The sequence below is a fragment of the Myodes glareolus genome, chromosome 26 (genome assembly GCF_982192425.1).
Source record: "Myodes glareolus chromosome 26, mMyoGla1.1, whole genome shotgun sequence".
In the NCBI taxonomy this organism is placed as follows: Eukaryota; Metazoa; Chordata; class Mammalia; order Rodentia; family Cricetidae; genus Myodes; species Myodes glareolus.
In genome coordinates this window covers 2,400,262-2,426,479 of record NC_142051.1, presented here as the reverse complement: position 1 = coordinate 2,426,479, position 26,218 = coordinate 2,400,262, and the positions used below count along the sequence as shown (strand labels likewise).

The window sequence follows — 26,218 nt, the reverse complement described above, 5'->3', positions numbered from 1 at the left end:
GTATGCTGTTATGCTCTCTTTGAATTGTTTGAATGCTGAGGAAGGAGCAACAGCTGCTAAAGGACTGTTGTTTATAAATACTGCTGAACTAACCCAAGATAGGTATTTTGAAAATACCTTGGCTTCAAAACTGAAGTCAAAATGTTTGTTACTTTGGAGAAGAGATTTTTCTTTTGTTTCCACAGAAAATGAGAGGCTGTGGATTTATTCTGAGTTAAGAAAAATCAGGTTTGAAAAAGGAAGACCACCTGAGAAATCTCCAATAGGAACAGATGGCCCAGATGACAGAGTTCTACATTCAGAACAGATTCAAAACTACTGCCTGAGATGATCAAGACTCACAGGATACTCCAGTCATGACTTGATTATAACTCTAAATTTTCTTTAGGTCCCCATAAGATCATCAGCGCCCCCAACCAGTAGGAAGTAGCCTGGAATACTATGCCCACATTCCCAACAAATGGACTTTGGGTATTTTCCTTTGTTTAAAAAAAAAAAGAGGGAAATGGTGTGGGAGAATTGTCTGTATTCTGTCAATCATATTTTAATAAAACGCTGATTGGCCAGGCAGGCAGTATAGGTGGGAAAGCCAGACAGGAAGTAGGGGTGGAGCAAAGAGACTGGGAGTATTCTGGAAGGAGAAGCTCCCTCCGCCTCTCCTGGGCAGACCACCAAAGAGGCAGCATGTAACTTGCCCAGCTGAAAAAGGTACCAAGCCATATGGCTAACGTAGATAAGGATAATGGAGTAATATGCGTCATAAGAACTAATAAGTAGCCTGACCTAATGGGCCAATCAGCTTTATAATCTTATGGAGTCCTGTGTGTGATTTTCTTTGGGATTTGCCAGCTGTGGGGTACCGGGCGGGATAGAAACCCCAACAAGCCGGCCCTCATGTTACATAGACATTACTATGGGCACAGACGTATGAGTAGACAAAATTTGGATAACTTACAGATAGAAGATGCTCCCACGCTGACAAAAGAAAACTAAGGCATGTTGGACGGAGGTTTATGTCGAACACGATGTGTGTCATTCAAATGTACTACAATGTCTATATGTTGTAAATGGGAATGATGAGAATTTGAAAATCAGAAATGATTATGATGAATCTAACCCTGCTCTTTCCTTCTGCCAGTGCCACCCAGCAGGTGATAGTGGCGTCTGACAGCTTCTCAGCAAGCTTGACAGAGCAGTGGTAGTTCTGAGCAAATACATAGATTGCTCCTAAAACACAAAAATAAAATGTAGGAAGGAACCTCAAGATAATCTTGAGGAAGTAGGGGAGTATAGCAAGGCAATATTATGAAAATATTCTTTCCATTCTAAGAGACTGGAAATGGACCTTCCAGCCAGGGTTAATAACAAAATTCTTTGAGGTCATTTAAGACTTAAGATTGTTAGCCTCCTGTAAACCTGTTTGTTTAACCTGATTTTAAGAAAAAAAAATATAACAACCAAACTTACTTGCTTTATCACAAAGATTGAAATCAACCATTTATGGATATTAAGTGATAAACAGTTAGTTTGTTATCTGGGTCAGTTGGAATCAGTTGGAGCCAGAGACTGTTAAAAGTCTGTTGAAGAATCTCATTCCTTCCCCCATATGATACCTCCTATGCTACTCAATAAACACAGAGTGAAAACATTTGCTAGGGACAGACAGACACCACTCACACAGTATATAGAGTATACACAGACACTCATGTTGATCATATAACAAATAGTCACACAGTTAGGGATAGACAAACACCGTCATGAACGGATTCACAAGACAGGCTTCAGGCAGGCACAGACCAGAACCAGACTCACAACAGACAGAGGACAGAAGATGTGGGGAGCATGAAATACAGAATTCAAGTCTGGATTCATTTAGCTCTTGGTTAAATCATTCCAAGAGGAAGAGTTTTTGTTTCCTTCCTTAATGTGACACTATTGGTAACTTAGACTTATGCTAATGCATTATAATCACTAATGCACTATAATTCATACAAGAGAAGGCAATGCTATAGAATCAAGAAACAAAGAGCAGTGAGGCTACTTCATATGTAAAAAACTGAACCTTCAAAAATAAATAAAAATATGCAAACCATAAGTTACTTAAACAAATAGAATAAGAGGAAAGAGAAATGAAAGCCAATCATCGTCATAAAATAGAAGGAGAAGATATGAAGTGGTCAACTTCATACAAAAAACTTCAATAGTAAGAATTTGATGACTTCTAAAAAGCTAAAAAGGTCTCTGATTGATCAGAGACTTATTCCTAGGCTGTTAAACTAAGTCCAGATGAGCCATTCGGCTACTCAGACACTAGATGGTCCAAAGTCATGTCAATCCCAAGATATTTTCTTATCTTCTTACATACAGTTCAGCGCCTTATTCAGTACAGTCAGTCTTCCCAGAATTCCTGGACATGGAAGCTCATCCCCCATCTCTGTGCTGACCATTTGACTCTCTAAAATGCCACATTAAAACAGCCTAAACAGGTTAAGCAGTTAGAAGGCAGATCTCATAGTTAGCAAGGAGAAGAGTGACATAAAGAGGGAGGATAGGATGTGGGACATTAACCATAGTTGTTAAAGAACCAGCTGAAGGGTGACCCAGAATGTAATGATAAAATGCATGATAAGATTGGACTGCACAGTCAAGCTGAAAGTGATGACATAGGGCAAAGCAGTGATGGACACGGTGGGGTATGTGAGGGAATAGACATGGACCATAGAAGGCTACAAGTCTGCCATGTATTTAAGTGCATGAACTTAATTTTTGTAATGTTAAGTTGGGAGCCTCACCCCAGTCCCTGGCATCCATCCCAGCCCCCGCTCCAGCCTGGGAGTTGCATTGGTCTGGACTTCAAATCCCAGCATGCCAGGTCCTGATCCCTCCCTGGGGGAGGGTCAGGACCACTCCCATAGGGTATTTAAGTGGGCTCCCAGAGGAGGAACATGTGGTCCCGGGTTTTGCTTGTGCTCCCCGGTTTTTTGTCTCCCCTGCCATGCTCCCAGCCACCCGAGAGTGCTGCATTTATTTTAAAAAAATGGGCATTTTAATTTGGTTTGATTTGGCTTGATTGGATTTCTGTGTGCTGGCACAGAAGATTTTTCTTCACAATTTTATTATATATAATACCTCCATAGAAAATATTTATCTCTTGCATACAATTGATAAATATTTATGAGATGGTGATCATTGTATTTTTGTTAAAAAATAGAGGTATTTTGTTTCATTCAGCACTTTACCAAAAATTTTCCACTGTTTTAGAATATCATGTCACCAAAAGTCATTTATTTTAAAGTATTTGTATCATGTGGTTGTTTTAAATAGAATGACCTTCATGGGTTCATATATTTGAATGCTTAATCACCAGGGAGTGGCATTATTAAAAGGATTAAAATAATTAATAGGTGTGGCCTTGTGGGAGGAAGTGTGTCACTGAAGGTGGGCTTTGAGGTTTCTCAAGCCCCCTCCCAGCCCAGAGTCTCTGTCTCTCTCTGCCTGTGGAGCAGGATGTAGTTCTCAGGTACTGTTCCAGTGTCTGCAGCATGCTGCTATGCTTTCCACCATAACGTAATGGAGTAAACCTCTGGAAGTGTATGCAAGCCTGGGTTAAATACTTTCTCTCATGAGAGTTGCCCTGGTCATGGTGTCTTTCACAGCAACAGGACAGTGATTAAGAAACACCCATCAGCACCATCTATATACAGGTGCCTTGGTCACGGATGCTGCACATACTCACACATGTGTTTACTGAGGTCCTATTTCCACACTTCAAATATAAAGAAAGTATGCAACGTAAGTTAGGTACTAGTGTCAGAGTACTTCTGTATGACTAATGTAGTTTTGTCTGAGTATTGAGGAAAAAGAACACTATTATATTTCATGTAAAAATACTTGGCTTCATTTTTTAAATTACATAATACACTCACCAATGAATTTCATTTTTGGAGTAGAAAATAATGTTGCAAAGTAGTCCTTTTATTTATTCCCAACCTTCTTCCCAAGAGGCAGACATTTCTGGTGGACTCAAATCTCTGCCACACCTATGGCTGATATTCATTCTCGTTATCAAATATCCTGTCAGCCGTGGTCCTTCTCTACAACATAAAATCATAGGTCTCCATCCACGAGTGGCTACACTAAATTCTGCAGCCCTACCTCTCCTGGGAGGCTGGGCAGTGGTAAGTGTTAACTGGACTTACTGTGCACACATCTGTGTCTTTCGGAAGCAACTCTCACAGCACCTTTGAGTGGCTAACGTGTAGAGAGAAGCAAGTTAGGATAATTTACTCTTCAAGAAATGTTATACATTCACTACATGGAAAAAAGAAAAAAAAGAAAGCAGCCACCTTTTTCTACAAAAAACACACACAAAATAAAAGGTGTCAGTTATAGATCATAGTGTCCTACACAAAAGAGTCCTCTAAACTATTATCTACTGCATGAAACTGGATTAAGAACAGCCCATTTGCAAGAGTTCTTAAAGAATTCAAAGTAGAGCTACGCTTCTGACTGACACAGCCTCTGATTTCTCTCCCCTAGATTACCAAGATTACAAAATTGCCTTCAATTCAACCAAAGAAAATCATTTTTGTTCTTTTGAAATAATTTAAGAAAGGGTCATTGCAAGAGGAAAGAGAGAGAGAGAGAGAGAGAGAGAGAGAGAGAGAGAGAGAGAGAGAGAAAAGAAAGAAGGAAAGAAAGCAAAGATTCTAGCATTAGGAAAACTGAGAACTACTAATTTCAAAGAGCAGCTCCTCCTTTGGAACTCTGGGGAATTTCTCAAAGTGCCTTGGTATAATAAAATGGTCTGTACAGAAAAATCAAACTATATTCTGTACTTTGACTCAGCAGTTTCTAGACTGGGTGAAAACTCATAATGTGTCTGAGAATAGTCAGCCTTACTACTATTAGTCAGCCAATAGTCAGCTTACTACTGCTATCCTGCTAAAGGAACAGAGCAAGAAAACGATTCCTTGTTGGGAGCCATGCTTGCCCAGCTTGTCTCCAAGTGAGGCAAAAGCCATTGGTGAGAGTCTCACTCAGCAAGGGTCAGTGAACTCTGGGGCAGCTCAGAATACCGCTGGGACCACGCAGCCTGCACGTTTTCTTTTCTCTTAATATTTGTGATTCTCTTGGTGATTTTAGTGTTATTTTGTCAATCACACATGGGATAGACGTGATCATTCCTGGAAACCCCATTTTTTCTTGACTATTTTTCCCTAAAATTCTTTGTGAGCGAGTGTTTCTCAGGTTTCCTGTCTGGGGATGCCAGCTGTCACTTCAGACCCCAGGAGCTTTTCCAGTTCAGCACTGACAGCATCAGAGGCAAATCAACCCTTTTTCTGTAAATATGTTTTGAATGATATTGTCCTTGAAAATGTGTGCCTGTGTTTATTACCTTTAGTCTTGTAAAGACAAGATGTACCTAGCTCGGTATTTGGTCAAGCTAGCAAAATGATAAATGTTGTTTTGGGTTTAAAGATGTTTTTATGTAAAAGTTGGTAAAAAACATATTTGACATATTTGTTTTTGCCACAGGGCTAACATTGGAGTATGGGGGAAACTTGCTTGTTAGTATGGAAAAAATATGCTTGTTTTTGATGTATAAATAAAGATGGCTAGAGCTATTCGGGGCCAGCTCCCTGTGTGAAACTCATCTGGTGGTCAGACAATTCATTTCTTCATGCCAAAGCCCCTTCTCCATGTCAGGACCTGAACCCAGGACACAACTGGACAACAACCCCTAATGACACATGGCTATATCAGTAGATTGGTGGCAGAGATGGAGTTTGGATCTGAACAATCCCATTTCATGCTGCTCCTTTAATCAAATGACTAGAAATCATAGCTTGACTTTCATGTTCACCAACTGCATGACCAGGACAGACTCCAGACATCTAGAAACTTGCACTTCCCCTGGGAGGTGGGTAGCAGCTGCTGAGTGTCATGCTGAGTGCCATGACACCGAATGAAGTTAAGAGTGTAGAACTAACAACTAGTAAGAATTCAAGAGGAGTTATTGGCCCCAAGCGATGTGCGCATAACAACAGAAATCTGTTATGACAATTGGCACCAAGACCAGCAGAAAAACTACCAGCTGAGCCTGGGAATTGAGAGAAATACCCAATGGTTGACATGGTTTTAAGCCACCAAGCTTAGCTATGATTTAACTACTGCAACTATGCTAACCAAAAGGTTTTGTGAGTAAAGATCTTGATTTCATCTGTGCATCCATAATACTTGGACCCAGGGAGTCCACATTGTATATGGAGTTGATATTATCTCCTTCCCTTCAGTGGATCAGGAACAGCTCCCAGGGGCAAGTGTGTGAAAAAGGTCAGCCTCTATATTAGCACTGTTGGGAAGTGGTAGAAACTGGAAGAGGTAGCCTCTGCCAGTCGTTGGGTAAATGTCCTTGAAGGAGAGATGGGACACTACTCTGTCCCTTTATTTTCTCTTTTAATTCCCTATTGTCTTAGTTTGGATTTCTAATGCTGTGCAGAGACACCATGACCAAAGCAACCCTTACAAAGGAAAACATTTCATTAGGGCTGGCTTACAGTTCAGAGGTTTAATCCTTTATCATCATGGCAAAAAGCATCATGGAATTCAAGTAGATATGGTGCTGGAAAAGGAGCTGAGAGTTTCACATCTGGATTCACATCAGCAGGAAGTGAATGTCACTTTAGAGCTGACTTGAGCATTTGGGACTTCAAAGCCCATCCCCTAGTAATACACTTCCTTCACCAGAGCCACACCTAATAGTGCCGCTTCCTACAAGCCTATGGAAGCCATTTTCTTTCAAACTACCACATCCATCATGAGGTGAACAAATTTGGCCTGGCTCCTCCTCCTGACATGTGTGCTAGCCCCCCATGACAGACCTCAAAGAAATAGACCATACCTATCATGAAATAAAAACCCTAAAACCATGATCAAAATTAAATCTTTTCTCCTCACATTTATTTTCCTGAGGTCACTGTTATAGCAGAAAGCTAATATACAATCTATCCTTCCATCCTATTGATTGAAAGCGGGTCTCCAAAGTCAGATATGGAAACCTGCCTCCAATGGGATGAAATTTAGTGCTGAGGCCTTAGCACTCTGATTAGATTGTAAGAGGAAGTCTATATCAATAGGACTAATGACTTTAGTAATGATGTACAGAGTTACCTAGTCATTTCTATCATGTGTGCCACAGGAGCAAGTTGGATCTTACCAGAAACAGGAGTTACCAATGGTTCAGCCATAGACTGTTCAGTCTCCATTAAGAGGTGTAAATGTTCTTTGCTTAAGTCATCCAGTTTGCACAGTTGTTTTTTTTTTTTAACTATAACAGCTCAAGAAAGTAATCCACACCGAAGACATTAAAATGACATAGTACTATAGGACAGTAGCCAGAGAAAGAAAGTTAGATTCTCAAAACATAAATGCTTTCTCGTGATCCGTCTCGAAAGTTTTCCATCAATACCCTACAGAGTCCTGTCAAAAAAATAAGAAGGAGAATACCTGTTGCTCTTCCCCCAGTAAGTATATCGGGTTATCTACGGCTTTACTGACTTCCTTGAGACTCTTCCTCCCATAGAAACCTCAAAACAGAGTTTCTGGAGAGATTACATCTTGGAGATAAGAGTGAGAGAAACCCTGCCCGTCTGCTTCTGACTGTGCAGTCCTCGGTGAACAGCAGAACCTTATCTTCCTCTGAAGCCTTGCCTCTTCGCTGCAGCAAGGTGTGTTTCTCTCCTTAAACATTGAGTGCTTATTCCCTATTCTTCCTGCTCTTCTTTCCTGTTCTAGTATCTTGTATTTTACGCCTATTTATGCCTTCTTTCTCACATGCTGCCTACTCCTTACCCACATCATTTACCTATAAAAAATGAAGCACTGTGCAAATGCATTACACAAATTGTCTCATGTAGCCCTTTCACCAGCTCCAGGAGCTACACATTGTAATTTTTAATCTATAAGTAAGAAATCCTGGGCTTATGAAGATTTAGCAAAGATCTCAGAGTCTCATAGCTAATGGAGCAGCCAAATGCTAAACCTAGACCCATGTGGACCTACAACACAAGAATCTGAGAGACTGGGAAAAGATTCAAGCATGAACTACACTCACACCTTTTAAAAAATTAGGAGGGGCTGGAGAGATGACTTAGCAGTTAAGAGCAGTGGCTATTTTTCCAGAGGACCTGGGTTCAGTTCCCAGCACCCACATGACAGCTTACAATTGCTTGTAACTCTAGTTCGAGGGGATCTGACACCCTCACACAAATGTGCATATAAAATAAAAAGATAAAATAAAAATTTTAAAAATTAGAAAAGTTGAAGAGAAACAACAGATATTTTTGTGAAAATAAAAATAGAAACTTCTTAAACATAGTGCAGATGGGATTACCCAAGAAAAAATGTTTCCCTTCCCACTTATGTGGAATGTATGAGGCGGCCATCTTCCTCTTTTTCTTAGAACCCTTACTCTGCAGGGTCAAAATGAGCAAACAGCAACCACATAAGTAAAGAGGTAGATTGAGATGCGATCAGAACTTCATTCTTGTGGTTGTCATAAAATTCTGTACCACAGCCCTTCTTCAGAAGCCAGATCATGTGATCAAAAATTACAAGCTTCTAAATTCTGCATGACATTCTATATTGGAGCACAGGAACACAGGATGCTAAGTCATTGCCATGGGCAAAGACCGGGTCTAGTGTTGTATTTTCTAGGCTGCTGAAAATACACTAAGAAGTCAGTTAAAGATAGAGACAAGAATATTTTAGTAAGATGCCTAGCAAACAGCTGCTATGAATTAGAGACAAATCTTCATATGTTTCAACCCTGTACTGCTCTGTACAGCAAAGCATTGCTGTACAGTAAATAAATATCAAAGTCAAAGTCCAGCTAATGTGTGATCATAATAAGGTCAGGACCAATAACTCCTCTTGAATTCTTACTAGCTGTCAGTTCTACACACATAACTTCATTCAGTATCATGACACTGAGTATGACACTCCAACTGCTGCTACCAACTTTCCAGGGAGAAGGGCAAGTTTCTAGATGTCTGGAGTCTGTCCTGGTCATCAAGTTGGTAAGCTTGAAAGTCAAGCTATGATTTCTAGTCATTTGATTAAAGGAGCAGCATGAAATAGGATTGTTTAGCTCCAAACCCCATCTCTGCCACCAATCTACTGGCATAGTAATATGTCATTAGAAATCAATTTATTGCTATGTTCCCTTAGAAGCATAATAGTAGTAAGTATTCCCCTACGACACATGACCTCTCTATTCTCAGCCACTTTAGCAGTGTCGGGTGTGAGTTCCATCTCATGGAATGGACTTAAAGTCCAATTTTTTTTAAACAAGTGGTTGGTTACTCCCGTAACATTTGTGGCACTATGGCACTAATGTATCTTGCAGACTGGTAACTGTCACAGGTCAATTGATGCAACTGATGATTACCTTTCTCTTCCAGCAGTGTGTAGAGTATCTTCCAACATCATGAAGGCTAGTCAATCTAGATGAAGGTTTTAGTTAGCTACCAGTGTGACTTCTCTATGTTCAATGACATAAGCAAGTGTTGTCTTCAGCAATGGAACCTTACCAGAAGAATAATTAACTTTAATAATTTTGTGTTTCTGAACCTTGTTTCCCCAGCCACAGTGTTTCTAGACGCCTTAGGGCCACTTGCCTCTTACAGGCCTTATTGTTGCCTTACAGCTGTGCTGGCCCTTTGCTCGTCTTCAGACATCATAAGTACACTCCACCTTGGAGACTTTGCTGTTCCCTCAGATCTTCCCAGATTTTCTTCTCCAGAGAGCCCCTTGCCAGTTCACTCGGCCTCTTGCTCATATAGATTTTGTCATGGGCTTCTCTCTAGTAGCTGACCATGTTCTCGGATTTTTACCATGGCCACCCACTCTGACATATATTTGCTTATGTGCTGGTTATCAGGATCCTTCTAGAGAAACCAAGCCCACGAGAAGGAAGTGCGTCCGGTTCTCACCATCTGCCTGACTCAGTGATTTCCAGCTAGCATTTCTCTGCAAGGATTTAGTAAATGATTGAATTTCAGCTCCTGTAAAGCAGAAAGCTCTGGGCCACACCAAAACCACTGGCCCATGTTAATTGGTTTCAGAAATGAATACAGGACTGATGGTATTTCTGACTTAGAGACGGGAAATATTCCTCGAGGGATTGACTGTGTTCAGTGCAAAGCAGCTCCTAAGGGAAAGATGAGGTAAAGACAGAGAACCAGGGAGGAGAAGCAAGAAAACTGTGTGAATGATAGGGAGCCTTGTTACTGAAGGGCCTTGAAATCCTTCCAGGAACTAAAGAAAGAGCAGAAAAATCAGGGCCTATGTTGCTCCACGCTCTGGCAGGAGTGCGGCTGAGCAAGATGTCACTCCTGCTTCAGCAAACTGCTCAGAGTGAGAATGTGGGTCACAGCAACCCAGGCAATAGCAGATTCCAAGAAAACTCCAATGGGGGAGCAGGAGGGGAGGAAGGAAGACTTGTGGACAATAATACAAGAAAGTAGTTGGTGATGTGGAGGGAAACAATGAGAAATTCTCACAGTGAAAGACATTTTCTTCATCAGCCATCATAAGCATTTTACAATAAATGGCTGATCTAGCCAAGATTCTCCAAAAGACAGGGGTGAAGATGCTCCCACAGGGAAGCCACCCCCAAAACCTGCACTTTAGAAGTGCATAAACACAAACACAGAAATGACGTAGGTGTGCCTTCTTGTTACAGGACGACACTAGGGTCTGCTGGTAAGTGCAGTGGAGTATGCTGGGAGGTTTTTATGAAGAATTTCCTGACGCAGGGAGCAAGCTCTGAATTAGCTCTTTCCCTGTTTCTGACCACTGGATGTATACACCGGCAGCATAGTGTTCAACTGTGAGGAAAAAAAAATAGTTATGTCAGCAAAAATGCTGGATCAAGCTGTCTGAACCAGACTGGCTTCTGCCATTTAGCAGTTAACTTAATTCATCAAACTTCTACAGCTGAAAGTTACCTTAGTGGGAGTGAGTCCCCAGTAGTCCCATTTTCTTCCATGATAAACTAAAACTTTAGGCTATGAAACAATGAAATGGAAAAAGCCCTCTCTTGTTTACTATGCATTTACAAATTAAGTCTTAGAAAAGACATGCATATAAAGCAAAACTCAGAAATTAAAACTCTATACTGCAGGGAAGGAAAGTAGAACAGATAGCGTATGAAATATAATTGACATCTGTACACTGGTCTTTATTCTTTTAATTAATCAGCACAATTCTCTTACTGATTCTTTGGGAATTTCCCATCATGTTCCCCAATCCCATTCATGTCCCAGTCCTTCCGTGTCCACCCTCACCCACTTTTGACTTCTCCATCTTTCCCATCTCTCTGTCACACACCCGCCTCCACAGTGGCAGTGGAACTGAGATGTGTCTCGCCCAAACAGCTTTACTTGCAAATGTTTATTGTAATGAATTGCCAGTCTGGCTCAAGGCCTCTGGTTTCTTCTGTACCATCAATACTGGACCCTCACCAAGACTCCTCTCAGATACAGTTCTGCTGCCCCGCCTCCCCCCGTCACAGAGATCCTGCAGACTTAGTTCCTCAGGACCAGTTTCTTCATGAGCTCCAGCAGATCATGTGTGGGCTAGACGTGAGGGTGGGCCTGGGTGGTGGATGAGTTGGCCTGTCCAGGCCTCCACTGGGGTTGACCCCTCAGGTGAGGGTCAGGGCCAGTTCTCTTGCACCCATGCCATTGGAGCCTCATCTCCCGTGAACATGGTAAGGTGTAGAGCCAACTTTCCCGTGTTCAGAGCCAGTTCTTCTTTTTCAGTGGGCTTGTGGGAAGAGGGGGAAGTTCTCCCAGGGCCATCAAGGCTTAGGGCCAGCTCTCACACCAGTGGGGCTAGTTTCCTGGGGGAGGGCAGCTTACCCATTGAGGAGGCAGGTGAGGGGTGGGACCATCTCCCAGTGCCCAGGCCACTGGACCCATTTCTCCCTTAACCCCTAGTGGTAACACAAGTCAGGGACATCAGTACAGATCTCAGCCATGGATCCAGACATGGCCCTCAGCCACAGCACCAGCTAGGACATCACATGGCCCCAGGTGGCAGTATAGGCCACTCAGATCAGCCTGTTCCTCACTCCCACCTCATCTTCAGCCCTGCTTCTCCCCACAGTGCACTCCGCTTCCCCTTCTCTCCCACTTCTTCCCCACACACCTGTCCTTCTAGTGGCACCCACCCTCCCTGGCCTTGGGGCGCTGGGGATGGGTGGGAGGGTGTGGCTGTCTTCTGCTCACCCAGGCCTTGGTATACCTGTCCAGCCATGTCAAGGGCTGTCGGGCAGATATTTATCCTTTTATTCATTTTTTCCCCTGAATACACTAACCATCCACTAGTTTTAAAAAAATACCATGCATTATTTTAACTATTTCTTCCTAAAATTCTAATGTAAAATATTAAATTATTATGTACAATAACAAATTCAATTAGTTAATTTAAGTGTGTCTGATATGACTTCCATTTTAAGAAGCCCGTGCAGTAAAATCTTTGTTCACTGTTCTCTGGTGCTCTGGGCATTTTCTCAATCTGTTAATATCTCCTCCAGCTCTTCCTTCAATTAAGTGAAACCCACTGTGTGAGAAAGGAGAAAAGAACAGACCATGATTAGCAGGTACACTTTTTATCACTGTCAGTGTTAAATTCACTGAGAAATTGCACTTACAAACTTCATAATTCCCCCAAGTAGAAAACAGAATTATTCTTTTAAGTAGTGTTGAAACTAAAATCATTGAGTTATGTTTTCATTTTTTTAAAATTCTAAGCACTCAGCATGTTACATTACCATAAATTCCTAACTAGAAAGCAGATTAGCGTTTTTGAAAGAAAATTATGACTCCACCATGTGGTTTGTAAACTTAGGTAAGATTAAGATCAAATCTCTCGCTGTTTGTTTATTCAGTATTTAATGTTTATTCACAGTGTCTGTGCATACTGCCATAACAAATGCCATAGAATGGGAAGATAGAACTGACCACAGGAATCTGTCACGAAGAGGCTGAAGATTCTAGCAGGGTAATTCAGAGGCCTTGGCTCTAGGCTTGAAGGCCTAGTGGTACCAACTTGACTTCTTTCTGTGTATAAGGGGGAGCGAGCACTCAAGTCTTTTCCAGGAGTCTGGAAGCAGCAGAGATCAGCCAAGCTGCCTGGAAGGGAATCAGACCACCCACACTCTCTGGAAATGACACCCTCCCACCTGCTGAGCTGGCAGCAGTGCAGTGAGCTCCAGAGTCTCAGCTTTTCAGGAGCTGCTGCTCACGCTGGTGGTTGGTGACGGGCCGTGGAATCATCTCTGCTCCTGTAAACAGCCCATATTCCTACAAGTGACCCAAATGAAACTCACTGGCTCACCAAGTTGAACTTTGGTACTATCTGTGGTGTGCTCTGTCACCGGCTCCCTATCTGGGGTGAGCAGAAGGCCGTTCACACTGTCCCAGGAATACTGAAAGCCACACAGCACCAGCCACTACATGGCCTGGAGGATAGGAGAAGAGACAGTCATTTCACTCTTTCTGGAACAAGTTGTTGCAAAACATAATGAAGTTGGAAGTCCTGAAGCAGAAAGAAACTTAATAACAAATCAGTTTTCACAATGGTATTTTATTCCGCCCACATTTTGTCATATGTGCTTTGGTTCCACGGGTTTTTCTATGCGTTCCCAGATAAAGACTCTGGGCCCCAGGCGGAGTATCACTTGTCTAGTATCACAGTGTCAAGGACGGATTCAGATACAGGTCTCAGAAATCCACAGCCAGTGCTCTATCTGCTTTGATCAATTTCCACTTTGAAACAGATCAAGGAGAGAGCCATATTTAGAAGAACTAGCTACTTCTGTTTTCTGTCCTTGTGGTAGACAGTCCTTTGCTTCGGGAAAAGGCTCTGATATAAGACAGTGGAAAGCCAGCAAGCACACACCCTTTCCCCATGCTCAGCTTGTCGCATTCACCCCATGTTACTGAGGACCATCCACATGTCACCCTCCACTGCAGGAGTCCGTGTGTCATACAAAGCCTCCCGTGTGGACGGTGCAGTCATATTTCAGAGAGACCAAAGGCTGGTTTCCCATCTGTCAGTGTTGATTGTCAAGTTGAGAGGATCTAGAATCACCCTGGTGCCCATGAGGGATTATTCATATTAGGTTAATTGAAGTGGAAAGACCGCCCTAAAAGCAGGCAACACCGTTTCATGGGTTGGGAACCCGGACTGAATGAAAAGGAGAAAGCTAGCTGGCACAAGCATCTGTTACTCTCTGCTTCTCGACTGCAGAGGCCATGACTAAGGCTTCTGCTGCCATGATTTACATACCTGGAAATGTCAACCAACTCACCCTTTCTTTAGCTTTTCTGGTCAAGAGATTACAACCCGGCAACAGGAAAAGTAACCAAGATACCAGCTTGTCTAGTCTGTTTTGCTTGCACCACATTTGAGCCTCCTGGAAAAGTGGGTGGATGGAACTTTGAGCTCTTTACAGAAGCTGGAATGGGAGGAAGCAGGGCTTGCATAGTTCATTACCACCTACCTCAGACCCCCAGAGAGAGACCGCAATGGGGCTGGGTACCACGTGGTCAGGAGAGCAAGCAGAGCCTACTCTAAGTTTTACTTAGCAGAAGAGCTACCTGCTTTGAGTCCTGGCAAGCTGGGAGAGTTGGAGACTCAGCCTCTATTCCTACAAGTATAGGCAGGGTTTTATCCCTACTCTGCTAATGTAAAAGGACATTAAATCCACCAAGGGCTTGAATCCTTCCTAGAAGTTGGTTGCCAGGAATGAAGCTGGTCTTTGCCTAGTAGAAACCAAACGGGACCTGAAGTGGTGATTGTAAGGCCAGAGAAAAGTGATAAGAGGCGGAGTAGTGTCGTAAGTTTATTACGGTGCACTTTTCTGATGTCACAGGGCCTTAGAATGAAGGTGCCCCCCTGAGAGGTGACAGGTTTGGTCAGAGAACAGCCCTGGAGCTCAAGGATGATATTTGGGAAGAAGGTAGACCCGGAAGGTGGCAATGGGACAGCTCTCCAGGAGCCCCCTGGTTGCTGGGAGAACAGTCAGGCAGGAGGGAATAATTTCTAACAGCTGGGACCAAGGTAGGACAGTTAATATTTTAGGCAGCTACAAAAGTGAAGTGGTAACGAGACGGTAGCTCTACTCTGAAATCGTAGTGGTTTCACTTGGGATTTGGACCTTCAGTTTCTAGCTGCCTTCAGGTTGCGTAAGGACATCAGGTCCAGGGGGAAGTGCCCTGAGACTTGGCTGGTAAAGGCTTGGCAGAGGGTGGATTAATGACTGAAGTAGTTCTGACAGTCATACCCAGTTACCCGCCTCTTAACCACTGATTTCTTAGTGGCCCCAACCCTCCCTCTTAGGCTCTGCTCTGAAGAGTCCTTGGGTCTTAAGCCAGGCCCAGCCCAGGCAGCAGCTACTCAAACATCTCTGCCTTCTGCCTGTTGGACCAAGAGGGACTCTTCGATGTCCTTGAGCAGGCATTGACCGTTTGTAGGAACTAGGTATCTAGTACAGAGGGAAAGAACTCAACCCTTTCTTCAGAGTCCTAATTTATTTACAAGTTAGTGTATATTTTAATAAATGGGCAGACTTTCATCTTCTGATTTATCTGTGTGCATATGCAAACTATCAGAAAGCAGTGTAGAGGCTAGACTAAGCATCAACTGGATCCCATTTAGCTTTATTTAATGGCACGAAAACCTTCATGGGTTAATGACATGATTCCCATCATGCCGTGCTCCATCCAGTGTCTTCAAGCTATTTGTTTTGTGTCTCCGAGCTTCAGCTGCCCCTGGTTAAAATGTGGACACGCTACTAGATGTCAACAGACGCCTCAGAGGGCGACAAAGGAGCGACTAATTCATGAACAACATCTAGAAAAACACCCAGGCCATTGCTTAAGAGCTCAGCACATACAACTATGCATCTATCAGTGTTCCTAAAATTCTGCCCCATCCAGAAACTGATAACTGAGGTATCCCAAAGAGAGACGTGGAAAGGAAATGGCTGCTTTATTCTGAACGGCACGGTGATGGTAATCGTGTTCTGACTTCCTCACTTGCCACTTCCATCCGTCGCTACTCTGTAGCACGCTGGAAAATCAGCCACAGCACACTCGCCCACCCACAGCCCAGAAGCTCTCTGAAGTTCTTGAGTGAGTCAGCACACCCCCAAACATCTTGGTCACTCATCGGAAGTACACAGCTGCAGGTTCCCGAACAAGCTGCGGCTGCTCTCAGTAAACATGCTCTGGCTAAGGGGGTGGGGGTGGGGGATGTAATGGGGGAGGACACAAGTAGGCATCTTCTTAGGTGTGGGCTATGGCTTCATCTTATATAGGAGAGAGAGAGAGAGAGAGAGAGAGAGAGAGAGAGAGAGAGAGAGAGAGAGAGAGAGAGAGCTGGAGGATTCACAGTCCCTGGGACAGCTATGCAATAAGCCCAGGTGAGCAGGGTACCACAGACTGCTCAGCCTTGTTGGCTGGAGGAGGCACAGTTGGAGGAAGCCTTGTCCACCCACATCGCCCTTACTGTAAACAACCTGAAAGCCCCAGTTTCACACCCGCCAACTTCACACACCAGCTGAGCCTGGCCGCTTCTGTCAGGTTCTGTTCCTATCTAATTCTCCTTCAGACAGGGCACCTTTTGAAGCTGTGGATGAAGATGCCCTGCTAGAGTTCTGGGGAGTTCTTAGCAGAAGCCATGGACAAGAACTTGGAAATTCTGAATGAAATTTCTCAAGCATATTACACCAAAAGAAATGGACTTTCTGCAAGTAAAATTAGAATTATCTCTCTACCCCACAGGAATCACAAGGTCAGGCTCCTTTGCAAACATACACTGTGTGATATAGATAGGTAGGTAGGTAGATACATACATACATACATACATACATTCATATATACATAATGCAAAATCTTAATTCATGGAATACTTAGGCAAGAAAGGGCCACAGTCTTCAAACATAAGACCATTTCTAAACCTTTAGGCAAATACTCTTCTAAAAATACATTAAACCACCGAAAGGGTACACTGAAATAAAAATTGTGTTTTGAGGATCTAGAATTTTGAAAGGAACCAAGGACAGTAATAGTGTACATCAATTTTTTTGTTAGTTATATTTCAAAATACAATTCTCTCCATCTGACTTTTAATGTGTTGACTTTTTTTCTAGAGGAAATTTGTCCTGAAATGTGTTTTTCATGTGAAGAAGGAACAATAGAACTTCCATCTTTGGTTCTTGGGGAAAGTGTTCAAGCAGCTTAAAAAGGTAGATCCTTGGGAAAAAAAGAAAAAAAACTTGAAAGTGGTAATATTGGGCACCAGAATAAGGTTGGAAATTTTGATTTAAATGCTAATGTGGCACAGAAAGACTCTGATGTGTCTATTTTTCTTTAAGGCATGTCTTAGTTGACCCCAAAGTAATATGAAATGCCAGCATATGCACAATGCTCAGTAGAAGACACCACAGAACAACACTGGTTCCCATACCTTCCCACAGATGAATGCTAATTATTTCTTGCCATTTTTCTGCCCAGCCCACTGCTTTCTAAGCTCTGTCTCGCCGGATCACTGACACCTCTGACACCATGCCTTTCAAAGGTTAGTGGTGACCACAGATTGGCAGCTCGGAGGACGAGTTTCCAGTCTGAGCACTTGCCACCTGCCCTTTGGCATGTGGTGTCAACCACCACACCCTCTTCCTCTGCTGTCTACGAGGCTCATTTTGATTCTCTGCAACTTGGCTCTCTCTTTTCAGTCCTTCCCTCCCTTTCTGCCCCTTCAGGCTGCTGCTGTTGCAGCTGAAGATTTCACCGTTATCCCCCTCCCTGCAGTAACACACACCCTCTGGAGACTTCCGCGAGTCCCGCGCTCCCACTGCCACTGGAGACGAAACTGCTCAGATATTTCCGTCTAGCCCATAGGCAGGCACTGAGCTCTAAACCCATACTCAGCTGCACTGGGCCTTCCCACGTCCCTTCTTCCTGTTTCTTGACTCAGATCTTGCTAAGTAGCGTACCCAGGGGCGGCTCAAAGCCAATGTTCAAGGCTTTGTACGTGTCCTATCCAATTTCTGCTGTGCTCAATCCCAGATGGGAATTCTGCTTCCTTAACCTATGTCTGTCCCTCTCATCCTCCCAAAACACCACTCCTTGGTACACTCGAGAGCAGAATACCTCCCTAACTTTTTCTGTCTCATGAGGTCTATCCACAAACTTATCTCATAGACTAGCTGCCTCAAAGTACAGCATTTCGAGTGTTTTCCTGAAAAAGCTCAACTTTCCCTGAAAAAGTTTCAGCTCCCAACCAAAAAAAGATATTATTATTATTATTATTATTATTATTATTATTATAAATTATTCCTAAAGAATGTAGACGTGGAGGCTGGAGCATGACTCGGTCTTCACAGTGCTTGCTACTCTTACGGAAATCCCAAGTTCACTCATTCTCCACCCACACATCCCAATTCAGGCAGCTCACAACCACCCATAACCCCAGCCCTAAGGAATCCAGTGTTTTCTTCTGGCTTCCACAAGTGTCTGCACTCACATACGCATACACACATACATACAGACAAACATACACATAATTAAAGATTAAATTTTAAGTGTAAAAAATGTCTGTCCCTTTCTAAGGCATCTTATGTAAAACAGTCAGTATAAAAAAATATTCTCAATAATTTTTTTCAAAAGATGATCACTTGTTGGGACCTGTGGATCCCTGGCCTGCCTCAGGATTTCTTTGTCTGCCTCAGACCCTTTGCCTGCTGGAGTGAACTGAGCAAAACCCCTGTGCCTGCAGCTGCTCTGAGCACGAGACCCTGATGGCATCTCCTGATGCAGCTGAATGATCCCGAGAGCTGGGGCATGGCTATCAGTTAAGGGTCCCTACAAGCTTCCCTGGGGCACAATAAAGTTGGCATTCTTGTATCAAGGATGACCCGTGTCCATGCCTCTCTCTGTCTCTGTGTGTGTTTTTAAAGTCTCCAGGCCCAGTTCCCAGCTCTTGTGCTGGCCTGTAGTGGACAGGCACTACAGGCGTGGTACCATAGGGCGTAGAATTACCATAGAGCGTAGAATTACCATAGAGCGTAGAATTACCATAGAGCGTAAAATTACCATAGAGCGTAGAATGGACGCTGTGCTTTACAATCGCTAATTTTTTTTAACATGCCTTGTAAAAATATTGACGGGCCACTTTTATGCTGAGTGGCAGGGTGACCAGATGAAGTGAGCTGAGCTAGGCAGCACATGGTAACCCGACACGTGAACAAGGACATGCTAGCTACCACTAAATGAGCTGCAGGATGTATCAGAGAAAAACCCGGAAACTGCTTTAGCCTGGTGTCTTAGTTTGGGTTTCTGTTGCTGTGATAAAACGCCATGACCAAAAACAAGTTCAGGAGGAAAGAATTTATTTGGCTTCCACATTTCATCACTGAAGGAAGTTGGGACAGGAACTCAAACATGGCAGGATCCTGCTGATGCAGAGGCTATTGAATGCTGTTTACTGGCTTGTTCCCCATGGCTCATTCAGTCTGCTTTCTTATAGAACCAGGACCATTACCCACAATGGGCTGGGCCCTGCCACATTGATCACTAATTAAGAAAATTCCCTACAGCCTTCTACTACCCCTTTTAATGGAGACATTTTCCTAATTGAGGTTCCTTCCTTTCAGATGACTGTAACTTGTGTCAAGTTGACATAAAAGTAGCCAGCACAGCTGCCAACTGGACACACAAACACATCACTGTTAAACCACCACCTTTCCTTTCTTGTTGATCACCAAGATCACACATTAATATAAACCTCAAATATAAAACATTTCATAAACTTAAAATGTCCCACGTTCTTAGAAATCTAAACACTTAAAAGCCTCAGTCTCTCTTCAAATCCTAAGTCTCTTTTAAAACTACCAGTTATCAACTGTGGGCTCCTATGAAGTCAAAAAATAAGCAAGGTACATTCTTATTTTAAGAAGAAAGAACCAGGATGCAGTCACGATCTGAGCAAAGTAAACTCTTTTACTTGGCAGTGTAAATATCTCAGTGTCTAGTGACTGGGATCCACTCACCATCGTGTGGGATTCTCCAAAGGGCTTGGGCCACTTTTCCAGCTCCACCTTCTAAACTTATCTTCTAGGCTCCAGCTAGCTCCACTGTTACTTGGTGGTTATCCCATGATACAGGCATCTCAAATGTTGGTGTATTCTGCTACAATCTGGGCTGCACTTTCAGCAGCAGCTTCTCCCAGGCTGTTCCAGATCTCCAGTCCTGCTGCACAGTGCCAAGTCTTAGCCGTTCTCCACGGCCCCTCCATGCTTTCAAACCCAGGACCACCTGAGTTGACTTCTTATATGATCAAGTTTGCTGCCAGCATAAGAGACAACGTTGGCTGCTTCAAGCTGACTCTGAGGAGATGCTTCCCAGAAGATTCTGCCTCAATGATGCTGGTGTCTTCTCAATCACCACTAATTTCTCAGCTCCAGCTGACCAGCATCAATTGTTCCAGCAAAGCTAAGGTTTCACTTTTGCACTTTGGACATCTTGTTAATCACAGCTTGTTCTCACAGCTAGTTCTCCAGCCACATCTAACCAGAACCACTGTTTCTTAACTCAGAATATTCAACGGCCCAATAGAAACTTAGAGTGACTCTCAGATTTGCCCCTGGAACTCATCAAGCCAGGCCTGCATTGTCTGCATTTCTCTCAGCATTCTTATCTTCCAAGTTCCCACAGAACAACTCACTAAACTTTTAATACTCAGTGGCTTTTTTAGCCCAAATTTTCATAGTCCTTCCACAGTCCTCCCCCAAACAATTTAGTCAGGTCTGTCACAGCAATACCACAAGGATCCTGGTGCAAATTTCTATCTTAGGTAGGGCTACTTTTGCTGTGATCAAACACCATGACCAAAAGCAAGTCAGGGAGGAAGGGGTTTATTAGGCTTACATTCCCACAGCATAGTCCATCATTGAAGAAAGTCAGGACAGGAACTCAAATAGGGCAGGAACCTGGAGACAGGAGCTGATGCAGAGGCCATGGAGGGTGCTGCTTACTAGCTTTCATGACGTGCTCAACCTGCTTTCTCATAGAACCCAGGACCACCAGCCCAGGGCTGGCACCACCCTCAAAGGGCTGGACTTCCCCCATCAATCACTAATTGAGAAAGTGCCCTCCAGGCTTGCCCGCAGTCCAGTCTTAAGGAGGTATTTTCTCTCTTGAAGCCTCCTCCTCTCTGATGACTCTGGTTTTGTCATGTTGGCATAAAACCAGCCATCACAGCTAATTCCATATAAACTGAGGCATCTGTGCTTAAAAACATAGGGACAACCAGGAGGGAAAACATTACAAGCCAGAAAGACTCCTTATTGAAAAGTCATGAGGCCGGCAATCAGTTGAATCTTCTAAAAAAAAAAAAAAAAAAAGCAAGGGGTCAGGGGTCGGTAGTCCAAAAACAGGGAGCAAGGAGCACCAGTGGCTTGTGGGTGTTACAGATTTAACTCACAAGCCCTAAGCTGATCCTGCAAGGCAGGATTTACTGTTTTCTCTCATACTAGGGGGAGAGGGGAGAGGGAAGAAAACGGAGTTTTTCTTAGCAGTGCCTGTGATTCCAGAGCAGCATAAATCCAATGTGTGTGATATCCAAGACATTTCCCAAATGATCCATCCCCAGCTGTGCCTCAGTTGACCTCAGTTGGTCACTGGTTTCTCTGACATCTTGACACAAAGGAAAGTCTTTCAGGAGCTCTTTACATATTCGAAAGAGTCGCTAAAATGTGTGAAACTCGGGGCAGCAAGTTCTTAAACATTTGTTCTTAAACATTGTTAAGAACCAATGTTCTTAAACATTTGTGTTTTCTGAGCACAAAATAATATATGAATATTTAAATTAAAGCAATAGATATGTAAAAGGAGAAAATATTTCCCAAATATCTTTTTTTAAATTGACTTCTTAAGGTTTGTGGCTTTAGTTTCATTTTATTGTATGTATTCAATTTTCTGTGATAGTAAACATGGCCGGGAGTGTATGAAGGACAATAGGTGGGTGGTGAGAGGGCTCAGGGGTTCAGAGCACTTGGAGCTTGTACAGAGGACCAGAGCTGGGTCAGACAGCTCAAAACACTGGTAACTCCAGTTCCATTGGATATCTATCCTATGCCCTCTTCTGGCACACACACACGCACACACACATGCATGTACACAAGCATACATGCACACAGAAATAAAGATGAAACTTATCTTCTAAAACTTTTATTGAAAAACTAATAACTTCTGTGTCCACTCAGGGCATCAGACAGAGCGTTATCAACCCTGTGAGCTGCTTCTTTCTACTTCCATTGTACATGGCCTTCCCAGCACAAATATACAGTTTTCATGTTGATGCTTATTGTATCATGCTTTTAGAATACTGAAAGTCATGCTTTTAGAATACTGAAAGTGACTCATAGGTGTATTTTTCATACATTTAACTTTATATGTTTTCAGGATATTCATGACTTCCATTCCCAAAGTTGAAGCAGAGCTGAGGAAAAATAATTTAAAATTGATGAAGAAAAATAATTAATAATCTTTTATGTTTATTTTTTATAATCATCCCCAAATGAGAAACACTGTAGTAGGTCTTCACTACTGATGGGATAAATTAGATAGTGACATCTACACTCAATGGAACGTCATTTATTAAAAAAAAAAAAAGGCAAACAAATAGTGATCAACATTGTTGATCTTTCATGCATTTTTGTAAAGTAAAAGAAGCCAATGCCAATATGAAAGTTTATGGCTGACTTTTTATAGTGCATTAAATATACAACGCTGGGAAACAGATAAGTGGTTACTGGCATTAAAGGATGAGGGTGGGGCTGTCTACAAGGGGACAGGGTAGGGAACTTAAGGGCTAATAGAACAAAATTGACATTTGGTAAGATACACACAAGGCTGTGCACTTGGCATAGAAATTTGCATCATTAAAAACTAAAATTGATCAGGTTGGGGACATGGAAGACAGACTGCGCACATTGTCCATGAATATCTTCCCTGTAGTGGATTAAACATGAAATGTCTCTCCAACACAGGCTCATGTGTTTCAGTACCTGGTCCCCAGCTGGTGATGCTGGCTTTGGAGGCGAGCCTTGCCTTCCCTGCCATGGCGGACTGTATCTTCTGAAACTGTGAGCCAAATTAAGTTTTCTTCCTTTCAGTTGTTTTGTCAGCTATTTGGTTACAGCAATGAGAAAAGTTAATTAATGGAAACCCTTGAAGAAGGCAGTAGTGGAGGAAAAACTGGTCTAAGTAACTGACTAAGACTGTTTTTAATAAGTACTATGGCTTAAAACAAACCGTTCATGTTATACTCTAGCGTGTAAATGTGTTTTTTATGAGCATATGGTTTTGCAATTCTAAAACTTTTTACTTGTATATGAGGTTTGAACAAAAGCATTAAATATATTGCAGATACTAAAGTGAAGGCTTACGACTATTGGAAAAACAAACTAGAAATAAGGAAAGTGTCAAGGCTACACAGGACTCAGGATTTCGTGATTACGATAGATGATGATGATGATGATGAAGATAGATAGATAGATAGATGATAGATAGATAGATGATAGATGATAGATAGATAGATAGATAGATGATAGATAGATAGATGATAGACACAGTAATAAAACCAACATACTTTCCTTTACTTCTATTCATTGAAAATAGCTAGACACAGTGACACTTTGGTAGAAATTGTGTACATTGCACACTCAGTGTGTGGTAGAGTCAAGTTCCCTTCATGGCCTGTCTAGCAGGCTATCTGTAAATCTATGACAATAGAGCCTTGAGTATATTAAAGATAGATACCAGAAACATGGGTTGTTTGTCAAGGAAAGCTGTAGTCCCAAAGTGGAGTTGGGCCAAGAAAGAGGCCATATGTGCCAAGAGCTATAGAGCCAGCACTACCTAAGCCTGTTGAAGTATGTTGGATGGTGCACCATGAGCCCCAGATGATAAAGGTGGAGTTGTGGGGTTTGTGTTTGGTATTATGGTATCTGATCTTCCGTGCCAATGTCTACATTCCTCCCCTTTGTAATGGATTGTTTAACCTATGCCATTGAATACTGTAACATGAAGGCCAGCTTGTTGGGGTATCTGTCCCGCCCAGTACCCCACAACCGGCAAGCCCCAGAGAAAATTCAACCACACAGAGATCTCTATAAGTTATAAGCTGATTGGCCCATTAGGTCAGGCTACTTATTAGCTCTTATAACTTATGTTACCCCATTATCCTTATCTATGTTAGCCACATGGCTCAGTACCTTTTCCAGCAGGGCAGCTTACATCTTTCCTCTCCGGTGGTCTGGGCAGAACTACGGAGGAAGCTTCCTGCTTCCCAGAATACTCCCAGTCTCTTTGCTCCACCTCTACTTCCTGTCTGATTTTCCCGCCTATACTGCCTGCCTGGCCAATCAGCGTTTTATTAAAATACATGATTGACAGAATACAGACAATTCTCCCACACCAGAATACTAGAAGTATAAACCTATTTCTCAACTGCCTAGAGTTGTCCTAAGTTTCTGAAGAGACTCGGGCTATTAGACTTTTGAATAGTATTTGAACTATTAAAGACTGTCTATCACCAGTGGGGTGAGGGGATTGACAAAGGGTGGACTTCTGATGGCTAATCTCCATCCACAAATTGTCTGGAATTATAATCACCCAGAAGTCACACCCGTGGCTTTATCTGGTAAGAGTATTTCCAAAGAGGTTTAACCAAGAAAGGAAGACATACCTAAAGTGGGCGGCATTGTGTCATAAACTGGGATCCTGGATGAATAAGACATTTAAAAGGGAGAAAATGAACTGAGCACCTGTGTTCATCTCTCTCTGCTCTGAGACAATGGAACATTTCCCTATTCTGAGGTGGCTGTCACAACAACTGACTTCCTCTCCTCTCGTTCTTCATATTATAGGTCCTGCAGGAACACACATTAACCATGAGTGACGGGAGGAAGAAAGGAGCTCCTGACAGAAGCATGCTCTTCCCATGAGTGAAAGGAGGATTGGAGGGGTGAATGTGAATGGAAGCCATGGTCCAGCAGAAAACATCACTTTGGTTCTACCCTTGCCGCATCTCTGCACACCTTTTCTGATATATCCCCTGTCTTTGCCAACCAAAGGAGACTCATTTCTTTTTTTTATTAAAAAATTTTTTCATAAAATGTATTTTGAGCATGTTTTTTCCTCCCCCACCTCCCTACCCACTCAACTTTGTGATGCTTTCTTGCTCTCTTGCTCGCTCACTCTCTTTCTCAAAGAAACAAAAACAAAAACGAAAGAAGCAAGAAGCAACAACAATAAAAACCCCACAAAAACAAAATTAAAAAAAAAAAACAGGCAAAATATCAATGAGACAAAAAAAAAATCCCCAAAGAAAACAAAACAAAAAAGTACTCAAAAACACCGCTGAGTCAATTTTGTGTTAGCAGAGTACTCCTGGGCATGGACGGTACTTACCCGGGATTATGGTTGATCAAAGTGTCCCCCACCCACACCCTGTGACATTCCATTGGATAAAGCCCTTTGCCAGTAGGTATCAACTGCAGATAACTTCTTGGTTGGGGTCAGACCATGTCCACTTCCTCCTTTCAGTGTAAGACCCCATCTGGCTTCAACCTGTCCGAGTCTTGTGTGTGCTGCTACAGTCTCTGTGGGTTCATAAGTGCCTCACTTCTGTTGGGTCAGGAAGACACTGTTTTTTTCGGTGTCCTCCGTCACCTCTGGCCCTTACAATCTTTCTACCTTCTCTTCTATATAGACACTTGAGTCTTGAGAGAAAGAGTTTGATGAGGACATACCATTTAAGACTTAGTGCTCCAAAGCCTCATTCTCTGAACATTGTCCAGCTGTGAGCCACTGTGTTAATCCCCATCTATGCAGGAAGAAACTTCTCTGATGAGGACTGAATGGTGTTAAATCACCATGCCTAAAACTCAGTTCCAAATGCATCAAGGACTTCAACAAAAGGCTTAATATGCTCAATATGAGAGAAGAGAAAGTGGAGAATAGCCTTGAACTCATGACACAGGAAAGGACTTCTGAATAGAAGAACAGTATCACAGGTACCAGAAGCAACAATTAAAAAATGGGACCTCATGCAAACAAAAGGCTTCTTATATGGT

General features: G+C 42.7%; 1 long non-coding RNA gene across 1 annotated transcript; it reads left to right on the top strand.

The window, feature by feature from the left end:
* Window positions 1-625: 625 nt before the first annotated feature.
* Window positions 626-23,224, top strand: LOC125390004 (uncharacterized). Its single transcript, XR_015736755.1, has 5 exons — window positions 626-708; window positions 7,586-7,730; window positions 12,979-13,071; window positions 17,228-17,323; window positions 23,129-23,224. It is a non-coding gene; the product is annotated as an uncharacterized LOC125390004 (long non-coding RNA).
* Window positions 23,225-26,218: the final 2,994 nt, after the last annotated feature.